This window comes from Neoarius graeffei, chromosome 3 (assembly GCF_027579695.1).
Source record: "Neoarius graeffei isolate fNeoGra1 chromosome 3, fNeoGra1.pri, whole genome shotgun sequence".
Taxonomy (NCBI): Eukaryota; Metazoa; Chordata; class Actinopteri; order Siluriformes; family Ariidae; genus Neoarius; species Neoarius graeffei.
The window spans coordinates 45497815-45517426 of NC_083571.1; the positions used below are offsets into that span (position 1 = coordinate 45497815).

At 43.0% G+C, this 19612-nt stretch overlaps 1 pseudogene; it reads left to right on the top strand.

Annotated features, from left to right (window-relative positions):
* The window catches only part of LOC132882556 (free fatty acid receptor 4-like), a 52500-nt pseudogene that overhangs the window by 20821 nt on the left and 12067 nt on the right, over positions 1-19612 (top strand).

Below are 19612 nucleotides of genomic sequence, written 5' to 3' on the forward strand. Positions count from 1 at the left end.
AAAATATTTTCACTGTCAATATTTATTGTGTAATGGTGCAAAGTGAGAGAGAGAGACTCTGCCCTTAGGGCAGAGTCAATCCCGCCAGCAAAAATAGGGAAAAAAAGGAGCGATCTCACCTCTTCAGATGTTGGTTTAAGTCCTACAATACATTCCTCAAAAAGGGCGTAGAAGAACAAATTAATCCATCAATGTGTAGCATTCAATTTATTCCGGACCATTAAAGACGCCGCCTTCCGCGTAGAATCATACGTCATCCTCGCCGCCATATTGGATAGGTCAAAGCGGAGAATAAAGATTCATGTGCTGCATTTAACTGTACCAACAGGTTTGCCGTCCAAACGAGATCACATGGGATTACCTTTCACAGGTGAGACTGGAAAAATACTTTTCATTGTATTTGGTCATTATAATGTAATTTTACGAACAGATTTTTCTGACTTTGTGGCTAATATGATGTCTCGCGCATAATAGTTTATGCGCATGCGTCCTTACTTCTTCTATTGTTCTGGTGTCTCCGAAGGGACCGTCTTACAGCGCCCCTAGCGGTGTGGCATGTGTATTGCATCGTTTTCAGCAAGCGTTGCGTTGCCATATGGACCTGATATTTTACTGATCGTTGCCCATTTGGACGCGATATATTTTTAAATAACATCTCGTTGCCGTTGTCGTGTGGATGTAGCCTGAGTCTCAAGAGAAGGTGGGTCATGCAGCAAGACAACGACCCTAAGCACACAAGTCGTTCTACCAAAGAATGGTTAGAGAAGAATAAAGTTAATGCTTTGGAATGGCCAAGTCAAAGTCCTGACCTTAATCCAATCGAAACGTTGTGGAAGGACCAGAAGCGAGCAGTTCATGTGAGGAAACCCACCAACATCCCAGAGTTGAAGCTGTTCTTTAAGGAGGAATGGGCTAAAATTCCTCCAAGCCGGTGTGCAGGACTGATCAACAGTTACTGGAAATGTTTAGTTGCAATTATTGCTGCACAAGGGGGTCACACCAGATACTGAAAGCAAAGGTTCACATACTTTTGCCACTCACAGATATGTAATATTGGATCATTTTCCTCAGTAAATAAATGACCAAGTATAATATTTTTGTCTCGTTTGTTTAACTGGGTTCTCTTTATCTACTTTTAGGACTTGTGTGAACATCTGATGTTGTTTTAGGTCATATTTATGCAGAAATATAGAACATTCTAAAGGGTTCACAAACTTTCAAGCACCTGTGTGTGTGTGTGTGTGTGTGTGTGGCACCTGCTGGACTGCACTGTTGTAAAAAAATTCTAAGCCTTTATTCATCACGTGTACATTAGACCACAGTGAAATTCTCTGCATTTCAACCATCTGGGAATATGAGCACATATACCCAGAGCAGTGCTGCAGTACCTGGGGAGTAGTTGGGGGTTGGGCACCTTGCTCAAGGACACTTCACCCATTCCTGCTGGCACAGGGAATCAAACCAGTGACCTTTTGGTTTTAAAGCTGCTTTGTTAACCTTTAGGCTATGGCTTCCCCCATGAGAATAGGTGCCACTGCAGTTGAAGTGAATCATTATTGCTTGCTCATTGGAGATAGATTAGGGATAAAATTGGCTCACGTCTTGGGTCATTCAGATTCTGTAAAGCTGTTTTGGGATAATGTCTACTGTTAAAAGCGCTACACAAACAAACTTGACTTGACTTGACATTATTTAGGTCAGTGGTTCTTAAGTTTCTTAATCTTTTGGAGTCGCAAACCCCCAGAATAATCAATCTGGCATCCGTGCCCATTTGACAGTCAAGTATTCCACAGCCACTGACAGCCAGAATTCTTCCACTGTGCACAATGTGAAAGCAGTCTGTAATGTGCTGTCATAGGAGAGGTTCAAAAGCACATCCTCCAGTTCCGACAGCAGGTGTTGTGCACTGGAGGTGGTGAAAGGCTGATGAATCCAGTCGTATCTCACCAGCATTTCATCTTCTGGGAAGTATCTGTTGAAACTGTCAAGCAGGCTTCGGAGATGAGTGGTAATAACCCCTTTCATTCTTTGGGTACTTATAACTGTCCATAAAGTCTTCATGCTCAGGGAACATTTCAACACCGCCCTCTCTGACTTGTACAGCCCAGCACTCCAGCTTCTTTTTAAATGTTTTTACTTTGTCAAAGTGTAAGGAAGTTTGTGTTTGGACCTTGGAGGGCAATATTTAGACAGTTTAGTTTTTCAAAAACGTCTGCCAGATATGCAAGGCTAGCAACCCGCTCCGGGTTACTCAGATGGTTAGCAAGGGAAGAACCACCGTCAGCGGATATGAAGATGTGGACCTCTTCATGCAGTTCAAACAGTCTGGTCAATACTTTACCCCAAGAAAGCCATTTGACTTCTGTGTGAAACAGAAGTGACTCATGGCCAGATGCCATTTCATGGCAGAGTATGGCGAACAATCTGGTTTTCACTGGTTATGATTTTATGAAGTTCACCATTTTAACCGCAGTTTGGGGAATGCTGCAAAGTTCGGGTCTGAGGTTCTTGCTAGCCAAAGCTTCTGTGTGAATAACGCAATGTGAAAATTTAGCATGTGGAGCAACTTCCAAAACACAGGCTTTTAGTCCCTTTCTTGTTCCCTGCATAGCTCCAACTCCATCTGTACACACAGAGACACAGTTTTCCCAACTTATTTCTTCCTCGTGCATTTCACCATCTACCTTTTTAAAAATGTCCTGACCTGTACATGTTCCCTCCAGTGGAGTGCAAAACAACATATGCTCATGCATTTTTTTTTATTGTAGCTGTATCTTACAAATACAAGCAGGTGTGCATTACCTGACATATCTATAGATTAGTCTATTTGTAGTCAAAATCTTCCACTTTTCTTTACTCTGTCCATGAGCTGGTTTTTAATGTCGTTTGCCATGCCATGAATTCACCACCACATTGTGTCATTTGACAGTAGTAGTAGTCTCAAGTGTGCTCACTATTTTTTTTTCCAACATCCATAGCACTTGTCATTGCTATGGCTGCTGGGCAGATGAGGCACTTGGCAATACACTGCAAAAAATGGCCTTTCAAAAATAAGAAATAAAAGATTAAAACAAAGCATATTTGCTTGAATCAGGTGAAAAAAATCTGCCAATGGAACTAGTCAAATTTGACTTGGTAAGATTTCTTAAAGTAAGATGAAAAATCTAACCTGTTTTTAGATGGAAATAATACCAAAATAAGATTGGGGAACTTATTATGCGAGATCTGATTAACTCAAAATAATCAAAATAGCTCTTATAACAAGATCGTACTTCTTACATTTAGCCATTCAAGTCATTTTTATTTATTTCATTTTAAGGGTATTTCACTTAAATTCATGACAAAGTCTTAGCAGTAAAAACTGAATTTAAGATAAATATACTAATATTAGGATTGTTAAATTCTACAACTAAGCATTGCTAGCTTAAAAGATTCTCCTTTTGTGACCTGTAATTAGTAAAATACTCTAGATATGAGACCAGAGACTATCTTGAATCAAGTTGACGACACGTGTAGCATTGCAACAAGTTTATTTTTTTTTCCCCCATTTCAACATTCAAACATTAAAACATCTCTTAAGATTCCACTTCCCCAGGACCTCAGGCATCAAAAAAAAAAAGTCTACGCATTTTGACTTACAGTGCTTACACAACGCCAAAGCAACAATGCATTTTGGGGGCACTGACTGTTTGTTTGTTTTGTTTGTTTGGTGCCTGATCTTGTAAACCCTTCATACACATAAACAAAAACCTCACGAGTGGGTGGGAAAAAAACAAACCACTGAACTTGTCCACTCACTCATAGCCTTTTTGAAGGCACTTGTCTGGTCTAGAGTATGTACAGCATCTAGAAGGACCTCACTCTGAATGACTGAGAAAACAGCCGCAGTAAACTTAGGATATGTGAGCTGACAAAACATCTACGCATTTTGACTTACAGTGCTTACACAACACCAAAGCAACAGTGCGTTTTGGGGGCACTGACTATTTTGAAATGTATGAATTGTAATGAAAGATTCAAAGATTTCAGTAAAGTTAATTTATTCCCAAAACAAGCATACTTTGTTTTGTTTTTTTCTTGAAACAAGATGAACCGCTAGCGCTGTCGCCTCACAGCAAGAAGGTCCTGGGTTCGAGCCCTGTGGCCGGCGAGGGCCTTTCTGTGCGGAGTTTGCATGTTCTCCCCGTGTCCACGTGGGTTTCCTCCGGGTGCTCCGGTTTCCCCCACAGTCCAAAGACATGCAGGTTAGGTTAACTGGTGACTCTAAATTGACTGTAGGTGTGAATGTGAGTGTGAATGGTTGTCTGTGTCTATGTGTCAGCCCTGTGATGACCTGGCGACTTGTCCAGGGTGTACCCCGCCTTTCGCCCGTAGTCAGCTGGGATAGGCTCCAGCTTGCCTGCGACCCTGTAGAACAGGATAAAGCGGCTAGAGATAATGAGATGAGAAGATGAACCGCATTTGACAAATGTCCAAAATGTACTTACTTGTTTTAAAAAAACTTGTTTTATTTTCAAAGGTGTTCCAAATAAGACTTTTTCAAGACATTTTGTCTATACAAGATTTTCAAGATGGACTATCTAAAAACTAGCCTTTCTAGCTAAATGAGGTTTTGCTTGTTGGGCAATTATGTCTTATAATAAGGGTGGCTAGATGTTTTGACTTGAAAATAGACAAATAAACTTCCTAAGATTTGTATTTTTTGCAGTGTAGTGTGGGGCTTTTTAGATTGAACCACCAGATATGCCACTTCATATGAAGTTGCCAGGTTCTTAGCAGTGACTGTAGCATACTCACTGTCTTTTGGACCCATAGTTTTCCCTCCTTGCGTCGAACAAACTAAGAGTTTATCGATGTGAATGCTGTTTCTCGTTTCTAAAGGTGTCTTAAATTTGGCTGATTTTAAGCTTTTATGTGCAAGCAATTCTGAACAAATAACATGTTATCCACATTGTTTTTTGCTATGCATGTAAAGCCGTATTGCAGGAAGTCTGGCTGATATTTCCGAATCTTGTTGAAAGTTTAGGGCTCTGTTGGAACTGCTGTTGCCTTATGTTTCACAGTTGATGGTGCTGCTGTCTTTTCAGGTGACCCACCTTGAGACCTTATTCAGGTGACATTGGGCATACCTAACAACTTGTGTTTTCTCTCCCTCTCTCTCTCTCTCCCCCTCCCCCCCAAATCTGTCCCTCTGAGTTACATGTTGGTCCTGAGATCGAGATGCTGACCTCTTCTGCTCCTCAGACCTGCTTGATCCATCCTGGTGCCCTGTGTCTGGTCGGAGTCTCATCACATCACATTGCTTCTGTGGAGGACGGCCCCATGAGGACAGTTGAAAGTCACACCTGGAGGACGCTCTGGACTCTTACAGTAATGCTTTTATGGCTGAGGACTACAGTTGACTTGCTAACTTTAGGACTGCAGTTGTCATGAACAGTTTTGCACTCAAGTTTCCATCAATGAAGAGTTTATAACATCAGTGAAACTGACTTCATGTTAAAACTGTTAATATTATAGTCATGCTGTCTGTTGTTGCCCAAATGAGGATGGGTTCCCTTTTGAGTCTGGTTCCTCTCGAGGTTTCTTCCTCATGTCGTCTGAGGGAGTTTTTCCTTGCCACCATCACCACAGGCTCGCTCATTGGGGATAGATTAGGGATAAATTTAGCTCATGTTTTAAGTTGTTCAAATTCTGTAAAGCTGCTTTGTGACAATGTTTATTGTTAAAAGCGCTATACAAATAAACTTGACTTGACGCCTCTGTTTGAGTTGAGTTGAGGTTGAGAAACACTGATTTAGGTGACATACTTTCCAAGAACTGAGGATCTGCTTGAATAATGGAATAAGCAAAAACTTGTCTACCTCCACCAATGAGCACTTCAGTTTCTATGTTCACTGACATCCTCAGTCCCTTTTGAGAGGATGTTCTCCAAGGCTGGGGAGGTTGTTTCTAAGAAGAGGAACCACTTCATCCCAACCACAATGAAAAAAAATTGTTTCCTAAATAGAAATTGATTAAAAAAAATTCCCTCCCTCCTCTCATCACATGCACTGCTCAGTTTTTGGAGCACTCACAGTCTTGTCTGTCACACAAGCACTGAATCCCAGCAAAAAAAAAATTTGCCCCCTTTGGTTTCTGTGTTTGTGCATCTTTTATTTGTTGGTAATTCTATTTACATTGTCACCACTTACACAAATAATCATAAACAGAAATTATATACACATGAACATAAATGAAACATTTGTGATTTTTATGTCTGCATAAAAAAATTATTACATGACTTATTAATGTTACTTTTAACTACAGTGGTAAACAGAAGAATGGCTATATTAGCTCTGGTAATTAATTTTTGCACCATAAACAAGGGCTCAAATGATTTTGCTGCTATTCATAACTTTTAGTAGTAGGTGTCGCCAGTGAGCTTTCTGTGGAATGAAGTTTTGAGTAATTAACCTTTTGGTGAATCAGTGGGTTGAAAAGCTTCATTGCTTCATGAAGCCTCATTTGGCCATCACTAGTAGCACTAAAACATGCTAAATTTGTCATGTTACTGAAGTACTCTGCTTGTTGCAACAGAGCTCTGTATAAAGGCTAGCTTTGGCCCATGCAACCATTCAAGTGCTTGAAAGACAAGTTACAGCACTAAAACACACTATTTGGCTCATTATGATTTATGACGATTAGATTTTCATATCCTGAGTAATGTGTAACACATTTATTCTGCTCGTTACAGCAGCTAGAATCAGAGCTCCATACCTCCAGTGTGCTAGATAGCTTATGCTAGCATTTAGCCCTTGCCCACTCAGCTTTTCAGACACTAGACTAGGCTAGTGAAGTATAAAATGACCTAACATGAAGCCCATACAAACATTTCCACTCTGGATTGAAATGCATTTGCAGTTGTTTTTTTTTTTTTATTTCTACCCACATAATACATTTGTGGTAAGGCCATGGCTTAAACCTTTGGGGTCGAGAGCTTCGCCAGTGAAGCTCGACAGGTTTAGAATGAGTAGGTCATGTATTTAGATAAAAATCTTCGGGTTTTTCATCATACAAGCACAATAAACATATTGACAGAAACTTTATACTTTCCTATGTGTCCACCGCCAAATAACATACATGTCAACCTATACGGATTGTCCGGAAATTATACAGATTTTAGCTCATTTCAAGGGCGTACGGGCGTATAAACAAAGTCTTACGGATTTTCAGTATTTTCTGACCTAAATTTATTTTGTGTATCTTACTTGAACATCGTCAGCTGATCGTCGCAAAAACATACAAAAGCTCGATTTATAGACAAAGAACAGCGTGTATGCAGGGTCAGATAACCCAGACTATGTGAAACCGGATGTTTATTCCTCAAGCCTCGTGCAGTATCGTGACTGCGAGACTTCGCTCGTTCCGGTCATGCGCACGATCTGCATTTAAACGCGCCAAACGGTCATTGTTCGAACGATTTTCTCATTGTGCAGAGCGACATTGTTTACACCTGGGAGATTTTGAATAGCGTCTGCTGAGTGAAAGAATGGGAACACCGAGAAAGAAAATGAGATACGGCGGGCGGTATCTTCCTGAACGGAAGGAGACATTTAATGGTGTCATTGTTCAGGCAAAAAATGAGGAGTACGCACACTGCACAGTTTGTGTGCGAGATATAAAAGTTGCGGCGTCTGGAGTTTATGACGTGAGGTTCAAACTACATCAGCGAAATTTGCACCAGAAACAGAATCTGCCGCAAATGACGATGTTTGCAAAGCCTAAGACCGATGATCAACCAACAAGTGTAATAAGAGCAGAAGTTATGATCTGTAATTTTATTGCTCAGCACAATTTGCTGCTAGCCGTTGCGGACTACCTGACAGAACTGTTGCCGCGAATTTGCACGGACAGTACGATTGCGAAATCTATCAGCTGTAGGCGCACCAAAACAACGCAAATAATCAAAAAGAGCTTGGCCCCCGAAGCTACACTACCAATCATCCAGCACTGCCGGACGTCGCCATTTTCCTTGATGATCAACGAATCCAATGACAAAAAGACGGACAAGCAACTGGCCGTTTTGGTGCAAATCTTCGACATAAACAGAGGGGCGAAGTCAAGAATCATAGACATGTCCGTGTGCAATATCGGCACGGGCGAGGCGATTTTCGACATGCTGGACGAAGTTCTCAGGCAAGTTATATTTACTTATTTATTTATTAAGTTTGGTGCAATTCGAAGGCTATAAGGATTTTATGTTGATTTTATGGATTTCTTCCTCTGATACTACAGGTGGATGCCCAAAGGGGTTGAAATGTATGAAATAATATTATAGTTTTTAAATTACCTCAATTAGATGAAACATAAAACTTGTCACCTTACTCAGTCACACCAGAGTCGGAGTGCTGAGCTCCCACTTACGCATTCATAAACAACTATTCACATGGTAACGGCATGATAATCATTTTCACTCTTTCGGTTTTGATTGGTTTCTCTTTCACGGTGGGAACGCCCACTGTAAACAGCGTAAAATCTGTCAGCCATAGTTTAGGCTGTTTGGAGGTAAAAGTTGTTGCGAGATGGCACACAGATTTTATGTGTTTTGGATGATTCAGGACAGTGATTCAATTTCAGGACAGCAAATCAATTCATGATTCAGTTCATGAATCAGGACAGCAATTCGGTTCAATCTTGAGAACTGCGACACTGATTATGAGCGGTGCCTTATTTATTTTTACTTTTTATGTTTTACTTTGACTCGATCCAGCCAAAGATCAGCTCAAGTAATTGTAAATGTTTCTTCTATTTCTGATGAGCAGATCGGTTGATATACGGTACATGCACTGTACTGCATACACAGGAAAAATGACTGAGCAATTTTTCCAGGATTAAAAGTATTTTCCTCAAAATAGTTAATTTTGCTCTATTTTGAGTTTAGAGAGTAAAATTTGGAGTCGGGATGGGAGCAAAATGACAGAGTAATTGTGTTACAGAGTTGGTTGTGGCTCTGAACTGAGTAAAATAGTACAAGAGTTAATTTCAAGACACACTGAATAGAGTCAAATACCAAAATAAAGTCAAATACCAGATAAATGAAGCTGTTGTAAAAAGCAGTTTTAGAACTGTGTTGGAATGTGTGGAAAAACATTACCTTACCCATTGTGACTTTAAGGAAGCCGAGAGAGGCCCTTCATATAATCCTTTTTTTTTTCTTCACCTTGTTATCCCGAGATAACGACATAATTAATTCAGGATCTTGAGAAAACAACACAACTAATTCGAGATCTCGAGAAAACAAAACCATTATCCCGAGATAACGACATAATTAATTCAGGATGTCGAGAAAACAACACAACTAATTCGAGATCTCGAGAAAACAAAACCATTATCCCGAGATAACGACATAATTAATTCAGGATCTCGAGAAAACAACACAACTAATTTGAGATCTCGAGAAAACAAAACCGTTATTTCGAGATCTCGAGAAAACAAAACAATTATTCCGTGATCTCGAGAAAACAAAACAATTATTTCATGATCTTGAGTAAATAGCTGAGAAATGGTTCATTCAGGTGCGCCAAGAGACTTGTGATATGCTGACTTTGGGGCTATTTCTCATTCTGTATAAACGCAACTTTGTCATTAGAACGTCTGGAATAATTGATCACCTAATAAGGCAATATTTTGATCAGGGATTGACACAGGGAGAGACTGCATTAAGTCTTTTAATAAGGGATCATTTCAAAATTAGTCCGCGGCACCTCCGCAGAAGACTGGCCCGGCTTCGTCTCAGCTCTGCTAGAAATCTCAGCTGTTTTCTCGAGATCATGAAATAATTGTTTTGTTTTTTTGAGATCACGGAATAATTGTCTTGTTTTCTCGAGATCACGGAATAACTGTTTTGTTTTCTCGAGATCTCGAATTAGTTGTGTTGTTTTCTCGAGATCCTGAATTAATTATGTCGTTATCTCGGGATAACAGTTTTGTTTTCTCGAGATCTCGAATTAGTTGTGTTGTTTTCTCGAGATCCTGAATTAATTGTCATTATCTCGGGATAACAAGGTGAATAAAAAAAGAGAAGGGGCTCTCGCGGCTTCCGTATGACTTGACTTGATCGGATTAAGAGTTAATCTGATGGGATTAAGAGATGGCAGTGGGAGGGGTTTTCACTCTTCTCATTGAATGAATGGAAAGTTTTTACACTTCTAATTGAATACCCTCCCATTATCCCAAAACAATGGGACATAAAATTTTTTGATGGCCAGTTAATTGTCCAAATCAATGAAGCAGATTGAAGTTTTTGTGCTTGATACATTCCTAAGACTGAACAGAATCACCTCAAGTGATCCAAACGGTTCATCACAATGGGTAAGGTCATGTTTTTTCACACATTCCAACACAGTTCTAAAACTGCTTTTTACAACAACTTCATTTGTTTTTGTTTTGTTTTTTTTAAGTACAATCATGACATACATACTACATAGATATTATTGTAGCTGAACTTGTGCTGAATACAAAAAAAGTTATATGACATTGAAAACACTGCTTAGATTTGTTGAAATTGACAACAAAATCAGAGCATGCCAAAATCATTAGAGTGCCAGAAAATACCCCAAGAACCCAGAGGGTTAAACCATTACTTTCGAAATAATTTAATTTGTGCATTTTTGAAATGTAAATAAATCAACTATTGCTGCTTTAAGTATCAGATGTGGCTTTTAGATATCCAAAATTGTCCATGAGATGTGATTTTGATGCTAATGTCATACATAAAGTGCCCTCCATAATTATTGGCACCCCAATAATTTTACTAGTCTTTACAATGGTTGCCAGTAATTGTGGAGTATATTTCCATATACAGTACTGTGAGGTTTAGTCCATGCTGTAAACACACTTCACTGGACTTGTTTTGTCACACTGCCTGAGATAGTCAGCTATGACCTACATATAACTCATCCATCCATCCATTATCTGTAGCCGCTTATACTGTACAGGGTCACAGGCAAGCTGGAGCCTATCCCAGCTGACTATGGGTGGGAGGCGGGGTACACCCTGGACAAGTTGCCAGGCCATTGCAAGGCTGACACACTGAGGCTACATCCACACGACAACGGCAACGAGCCCCTCCTTGAACTGCCACCTTATTGTGGTGGAGGGGTTTGTGTGCTTGAATGATCCTAGGAGCTATGTTGTCGGGGGCATTATGCCCCTGTCAGGGTTTCCCAAGGCAGACAGGTCCTAGGTGACAGGCCAGACTAAGAGCAGTTCACCAAAACCCCTATGGAGAAAAATCCGAGGACCGTGACGTCGCCCGGGATGACGCAGCCGGGGCCCCACCCTGGAGCCAGGCCCGGGGTTGGGGCTCGTATGCGAGCACTTGGTGGCCGGGCCTTTGCCCATGGGGCCCGGCCGGGCTCAGCCCGAAGAGCTGACGTGGGCCCGACCTCCTGTGGGTTCACCACCCACAGAGGTAGCAGTAGGGGACTGGTGCAATGTGGATTGGGTGGCAGTCGAAGGCAGGGGCCTCGACGACCTGATCCCCGGACACAGCGGCTGGCTGTTGGGACATGGAATGTCACTTCGCTGGGGGGGAAAGAGCCTGAGCTTGTGCGGGAGGTTGAGAGGTACCGGCTAGAGATAGTCGGGCTCACCTCCACGCACAGCTTGGGCTCTGGAACCCAGCTCCTCGAGAGGGGCTGGACTCTCCACTTCTCTGGAGTCGCCCGTGGTGAGCGGCGGCGGGCTGGTGTGGGCTTGCTTATAGCTCCCCAGCTCAGCCGCCATGTGTTGGAGTTTACCCCAGTGAACGAGAGGGTCGCCTCGCTGCGCCTTCGGATTGGGGAGAGGGCTCTTGCTGTTGTTTGTGCCTATGGCCCAAATAGCAGTATAGAGTATCCGGCCTTCTTGGAGTCCCTGGGAGAGGTACTGAGGAGTGCTCAGACTGGGGACTCCATTGTGTTACTGGGGGACTTCAATGCTCACGTGGGAGATGACAGTGACACCTGGAGGGGCGTGGTTGGGAGGAACGGCCTCCCCGATCTGAACCCGAGTGGTGTTTTGTTATTGGACTTCTGTGCTAGTCATGGTTTGTCCATAACGAACACCATGTTCGAGCATAGGGGTGTCCATAAGTGCACGTGGCACCAGGACACCTTAGGTCGGAGGTCAATGATAGACCTTGTAGTCGTTTCATCTGATCTCCGGCCCTATGTCTTGGACACTCGGGTGAAGAGAGGGGCTGAGCTGTCAACTGATCACCACCTGGTGGTGAGTTGGATCCGCTGGCGGAGGAGGAAGCTGGACAGACCTGGCAGGCCCAAACGTATGGTGAGGGTCTGCTGGGAACGTCTGGCCGAGCACTCTGTCGGGGAGGTCTTTAACTCCCACCTCCGGGAGAGCTTTTCCCAGCTTCCGAGGGAGGCGGGGGACATTGAGTCTGAGTGGACCATGTTCTCTACCTCCATTGGGGACGCAGCTGTTCAGAGCTGTGGCCGCAAGGTCTCCGGTGCCTGTCGTGGCGGCAATCCCCGAACCCGGTGGTGGACACCAGAAGTAAGGGATGCCGTCAAGCTGAAGAAGGAGTCCTATCGGGCCATGTTAACCTCCAGGACTCCCGAGGCAGCTGACGGGTATCGGCAGGCCAGGCGTGCTGCAGCTCGGGCAGTTGCGGAGGCAAAAACTCGGAACTGGGAGGAGTTCGGGGAGGCCATGGAGAAGGACTATCGGTCGGCCTCGAAGAAATTCTGGCAAACCGTCCGGCGCCTCAGGAGGGGGAAGCAGTACTCTGCCAACACTGTTTACAGTGCGGGTGGGGAGCTGTTGACCTCGACTGGGGACATTGTCGGGCGGTGGAAGGAATACTTTGAGGATCTCCTCAATCCCACCGTCATGTCTTCCACTGAGGAGACTGAGGCTGATGACTCAGAGGTGGACTCGTCCATTACCCAAGCCGAAGTCACTGAGGTGGTTTGCAAGCTCCTCGGTGGCAAGGCACCGGGGGTGGATGAGATCCGCCCTGAGTATCTCAAGTCTCTGGATGTTGTGGGGCTGTCTTGGTTGACACGCCTCTGCAACATCGCGTGGCGGTCAGGGACAGTGCCTCTGGAGTGGCAGACTGGGGTGGTGGTCCCTCTTTTTAAGAAAGGGGACCGGAGAGTGTGCCCCAATTATAGGGGAATCACACTTCTCAGCCTCCCAGGGAAGGTTTACTCCAGGGTACTGGAGAGGAGAATTCGACCAATAGTCGAACCTCGGATCCAGGAGGAACAATGCGGTTTTCGTCCTGGTCGCGGAACACTGGACCAGCTCTATACCCTTCATAGGGTGCTCGAGGGTTCATGGGAGTTTGCCCAACCAGTCCACATGTGCTTTGTGGATCTGGAGAAGGCATTCGACCGTGTCCCCCGTAGTATTCTGTGGGGGGTGCTTCGGGAGTATGGGGTTCGGGGCTCTTTGCTAAGGGCTGTCCGGTCCCTGTACGAACGGAGCAGGAGTCTGGTTCGCATTGCCGGCAGTAAGTCAGACCTGTTCCCAGTGCATGTTGGACTCCGGCAGGGCTGCCCTTTGTCACCGGTTCTGTTCATAATTTTTATGGACAGAATTTTTAGGCGCAGCCAGGGGCCAGAAGGAATCCTGTTTGGGAACCACAGGATTTCATCTCTGCTTTTTGCGGATGATGTTGTCCTGTTGGCTTCTTCAAACCAGGACCTTCAGCATGCACTGGGGCGGTTTGCAGTCGAGTGTGAAGCGGCTGGGATGAGAATCAGCACCTCCAAGTCCGAGGCCATGGTTCTCGACCGGAAAAGGGTGGCTTGCCCTCTCCAGGTTGGTGGAGAAGTTCTGCCTCAAGTGGAGGAGTTTAAGTATCTCGGGATCTGGACAAGTTGCCAGGCCATTGCAAGGCTGACACACTGAGGCTACATCCACACGACAACGGCAACGAGATGTTATTTAAAAATATATCGCATCTAAATGGGCAACGATCAGTAAAATATCAGGTCCATATGGCAACGCAACGCTTGCTGAAAATGATGCAATACACATGCCACACCTCTAGGGGCGCTGTAAGACGGTCCCTTTGGAGACACCAGAACAATAGAAGAAGTAAGGACGCATGCGCATAAACTATTATGCGCGAGACTTCATATTAGCCACAAAGTCAGGAAAAGCTGTTCGTAAAATTACATTATAATGACCAAATACAATGAAAAGTATTTTTCCAGTCTCACCTGCGAAAGGTAATCCCATGTGATCTCGTTTGGATGGCAAACCTGTTGGTACAGTTAAATGCAGCACATGAATCTTTATTCTCCGCTTTGACCTATCCAATATGGCGGCGAGGATGACGTATGATTCTACGCGGAAGGCGGCGTCTTTAATGGTCCGGAATAAATTGAATGCTACACGTTGATGGATTAATTTGTTGTTTCTCACCTGTGAAAGGTAATCCCATGTGATCTCGTTTGGACGGTAAACTTGTTGGTACAGTTAAACGCAGCACATGAATCTTTATTCTCCGCTTTGACCTGTCCAATATGGCGGCGAGGATGACGTATGATTCTATGCGGAAGGCGGCGTCTTTAATGGTCCGGAATAAATTGAATGCTACACGTTGATGGATTAATTTGTTCTTCTACGCCCTTTTTGAGGAATGTATTGTAGGATTTAAACCAACATCTGAAGAGGTGAGATCGCTCCTTTTTTTCCCTATTTTTGCTGGCGGGATTGACTCTGCCCTAAGGGCAGAGTCTCTCTCTCTCTCACTTTGCACCATTACACAATAAATATTCACAGTGAAAATATTTTGTAAGCACGTTTCATGAACCAAGTTATAGGATTTGTTGACAACTCGCATCGAGTTTGTTACACTTCTACCCGGCGTGAAGCACTGACAGTCATGTGGTTGTGACATCATCGTAAACAAATCCGTTCTACTCATCCAGACGACTTCACAATGGCAATGTTGCCAGATCTTTCCACTCTGGAACCCGTTCTCAAAAAGATTGCGTTTTGGGCACCCAAAACGCTGGTGCCGTGTGGACGCCAGGCCTAAACGATAAGCAATTGTATCGGAGTCACCTGAATCCGTTGCCGTGTGGACAGGGCCTAAGACTAACAACCATTCACACTCACACTCACGGTCAGTTTAGAGCCACCAATTAGCCTAACCTGCATGCCTTTGGACTTTGGGGGAAACTGGAGCACCCGGAGGAAACCCACACGGACACGGGGAGAACATGCAAACTCCACACAGAAAGGCCCTCGTTGACCACTGGGCTCAAACCCAGGATCTTCTTGCTGTGAGGTGACACGTGTCTGCGTGGGTTTCCTCCGGGTGCTCCGGTTTCCCCCACAGTCCAAAGACATGCAGGTTAGGTTAACTGGTGACTCTAAATTGACCGTAGGTGTGAATGTGAGTGTGAATGGTTGTCTGTGTCTATGTGTCAGCCCTGCGATAACCTGGCAACTTGTCCAGGGTGTACCCCACCTCTCGCCCATAGTCAGCTGGGATAGGCTCCAGCTTGCCTGCGACCCTGTAGGACAGGATAAGCGGCTACAGATAATGGATGGATGGATGTATATTAGGAAATGAAATGAAGTTGACCAGAAAAAAACAAAAAAAAATAAAACATGAAATATCTTGGGTTCTTACTGTTGGCAATGGTGTACAACTCGAAGTAAATTTAGAAATCACTGCTTTCTTTTTTTATTTGCATTTTCTATACCATCCCAACTTTTTCTGCTTTGTGGTTGTAGAAAAAAAAGTAAAATCATCCACAGTCATTATTATTGTTGTGCAGTGAATTATTAAACTCAATCAGATACTGTATACCGTAAAATACCAAATAATAGCCGAGTTCCAATTAACCGCCGAGTTCCCTTTAACGGCCGGGTGTACGCGTGTGTTGTGACAAATAAAGGCCGGTTCCGAATACTCGCCGGGGTCTAAAAAAAAAAAAAAGCGTCCGAACGTTCTATCTAGAATCTTGAGGCCCAGCACTTTTCTGGTTTTCTGGTGTTTAAACGATTTTGCATTGCATAGTTTTCTACCAAAACAATATGAATGAATGAATGAATGAAATTATTTCTATAATACTGTTTACAACATTTTGTTACGTGATAATAAACATGCCATTTCAATGTTATAATCTTGGTCTACCGTAATATTTCTTGAGGAATGCAACTCCGTAACTTTTGACAGATGTCTTAGCCACCCCTTTGGGTATACCCAACGAAAGCCAGCGTGTGTGGTGACATTGAGGACTGCGGGTTTCCAAGGTTGGACTGCTGCTTCTGTTAAACCACCTAAATTGCCGAATGCATGCGTCAAAGCACACACTGAGTTTTATTAAAGACCTTATACCATTTCACTTGCCCTTACCCATTCGGATCTGGAAGACGCTTTACAAAAAAGGTGAGAGCGTTCTAACATGCATTTCAGTCTGCTCGCGGCCAATCTAATCCAAGGGGCCTTTTCAACAAGTAATCTGTCGTGCAAGTTGGGCAGAAGCACGCGTCAGGCAGGCAACATGTAGGCCTACAAGTCAGTAACCTATTCAACTAACTTTCATCCGAACTTTAAGTTTTCTACGGGGTCGAGCCACCGTACCAACTCACTCGGGGAATAGGCTCATATCGGCCAAATAGGGAGACGTCTTGGAGAGAAATGTGAGAATGCAAGATGACAGTATGTAGCCACTGCAGGTCACTTATTTTTCAGCATAAGAAAAAACCCTTTGGTTTGACACTTCGCACCCTAATTATGTTGCTTCAACGTCGCGCCCTCCATGCAATTTCAGATTGACAGACATCGCGAAGCGCAAAGGGTGGAGGCTGCATGGGTGAGGGTGATAGCAAGTGACCATAACTTTGCAGAGTAATTAAATCACAGTGCTGCGCACAGACAATGGTGTGGTTTCTTGATTATTTTGTAAAGCATGCGCTTAACTAGTCATTAACAGGAAAAGGTGTGTGATTTATCCTTTATCCACCCCGACTGTGCCATGCGAAGATGCATTCTGCGTCTTCAAAATTCCCCGAAGTCGGCACCGTGCTATCTGTAATCTAACTCTAAACAAACTGTAAGTTATACTGGTTAAAAGTAGGCCTATCTGAGAATGATTTTTCCCCGTTTTGAGGTAGATTTTGGGGAAGGTGTTTGTGAAGAAGGAATTAATCGCCTGTTCCAAATAGCCGCCTAGTCTCTAATACGCGCCGGGTCTCTTACGTGATTGAGACAAATAATCGCCCGGGCTATTATTTGGTATTTTACGGTATATACATAATGGCGGAGTTCTTAAAAAAATTCATGTAAACCTGGGCCTATTATTAAAATGGCTAGCAAACAACACCAGCTTAACCATCAACCTTTTCCTGGCAGACCTTTTGTTTGTCAGCACTGTTCCTTTTGTCATTGTTGTGAGATGGACCAAGACATGGAACCTGGGCTCTGCTGCATGCCACTTGATCATGTATTTCATCAGCGTGAGTGGCATTGTAATCATCACCACACTGGCCGCTATCAGTATTAAGAGACTGCATGCAATTTTGAAGATGGTGACTCCACCCAGCCTAAATACTAAATGGACACATGGAGTGCTGCTTCTTATCTGGTTTGTCTCTCCTGCTGCAATGTTTCCTCTGTCTCCGTTCTTCAGATTGATACCAGTCATCTCCCCTCAACAGGTGAAGACAGTTCCCTTTGTTTGTTTTTTATATTGCTCTACCAAAGCTTGAGAATGCATTATAGCTCTTTGTCTTTGTTCACAGGGAGAAGTGCATATATGTGCCCTTACATGACCACATTTAATGGGCAAAATTTTGTGGTAAACTGTCTTCCTTGCATTAGGTTTCCTGATGCCAGGCTCGAGCATTGTAATCAGTTACAGCAAAATCTTACAGGTAAAAGATAGATATTTATGGTTTCTAGATATGGTAAACATTTCTTATATCTAACTTAAACATGTCAAATATCAACAGAAAGAAAAGACAAGAAAATTGCAGTCAATTGTTGACTATTATCATTACTTTTCATTAGTGATTTTATATAATCATTGTAAAGAGCAGCAACAAAAAAGACATTCTCGTCTATTCTCGTAACAATGGATCATTTATCTCATCTAAAGTGGGAACAGATGGTGCCATGAGAAGGTGTGATAGAACAGTGAATACTAAAAGTTGCACAGAACACTGGGTTGCAAATCCTCAAATTGAGAAACAATGCTTTATATAATAATAATAATAATAATAATAATAATAATAATAAATGACACAATAATTATTCTCACTGATGAAAACAGATCAAGCAATGTTCCAAAAGGAGACTTCACGCAACCATATCACAAAGTCAAGCGCAGTGTCTAAACAGGACTATAGACTATTCTGTACACTCCTTATATCCTTCTTCATCATGTGGAGTCCCATCTTTATCTTCACCTTCTCATTCTTATACACAACTTCCAAATCCATCTTCCCATAACCTCCTTCGTGTATGTTTGGGTACTGACCTTCACCATGGCTAACTCAGCCCTTAAAGTGCATATCACAGGTAAATTCAGGAGCAAGCTCAATGTAATTCTCTTATTTTATATTAAACTTTGGTCAAATATCTGTAACATTCTGCATTCTCTGCAATTTTTTTACCTTGCGCAATGCCAGAAAAATTCAGTTGAAATCAAGCCATTTGAGGCGAATTGGTCCGCCTCTGAAAAAACTTTGTATTTGGATTTCCCGGCAAACATTGATTTTCGTGACGTCACGTGCGGGACGCCTCCCTCTGAATCCTACGCCAGCGCTGGTTTGTTTATGAGAAAACGACCTGGTGGTTTTCTGCAAGTTTCTTCAACGTTATCGCGTAATTATTAAAATGGTTAACAGATGTATCGTAGGAGGGTGTAGCAACACCAATCTTGATGGGATTAGTACTCATCATTTCCCAAAAGACCGGACAATGAGAGAGAAATGGGAGTGCTTGGTCTACACAGGCTGTGCACTGAAACCGTGCAAAGCTCATGCAGCCTGCTGGCGCTTCTGCAGATAACGTCACGAATCTGGCTCCAGACTGCCTTGGGATTTTTCCAGACGCGTTTTATTATTTTATTTTTTTCTGCTGTAGACAGATGGCCTTGTGCAAAATTACCCTTCTGGATGAGTGTGTAAAGGGACATACTTTCTCATAAAAAAAACCACGAAATTGGTCCAGAATTTGCCCTTTAACCCTGTTCTCTACAGCCTATGTCAGCTGAGGCATAAATGTCAAATGTTTTGCTACGCCAGGGCCATCACACCAGGTCAAAGAGCTAAGAATTAATAGTACTTCCTGGTTTTTTTTAATCTACTCTTTTGCTGAGTACTGATTGTAATGTCCGTTTTTGTTATTCCAGTCATTCTTAGGATATTTTTGATTAAATAAATCTCAGTGACATAATTCTTTTTCTAATTATCCATATACCATAACCATACCTAAATCAACAAGAAGTATACTGCAAGAACCAAGCACCTGACCAAAGCATAAAGTTTACATACTATAGCTAGTTTGTAAACAGTTCACATTATTATGTGTTTATTGCTAATATAATGCTCTTTCCTTCTCATTATATTCAGTATACCGTATGCTCTCAAGTTGTTAGCA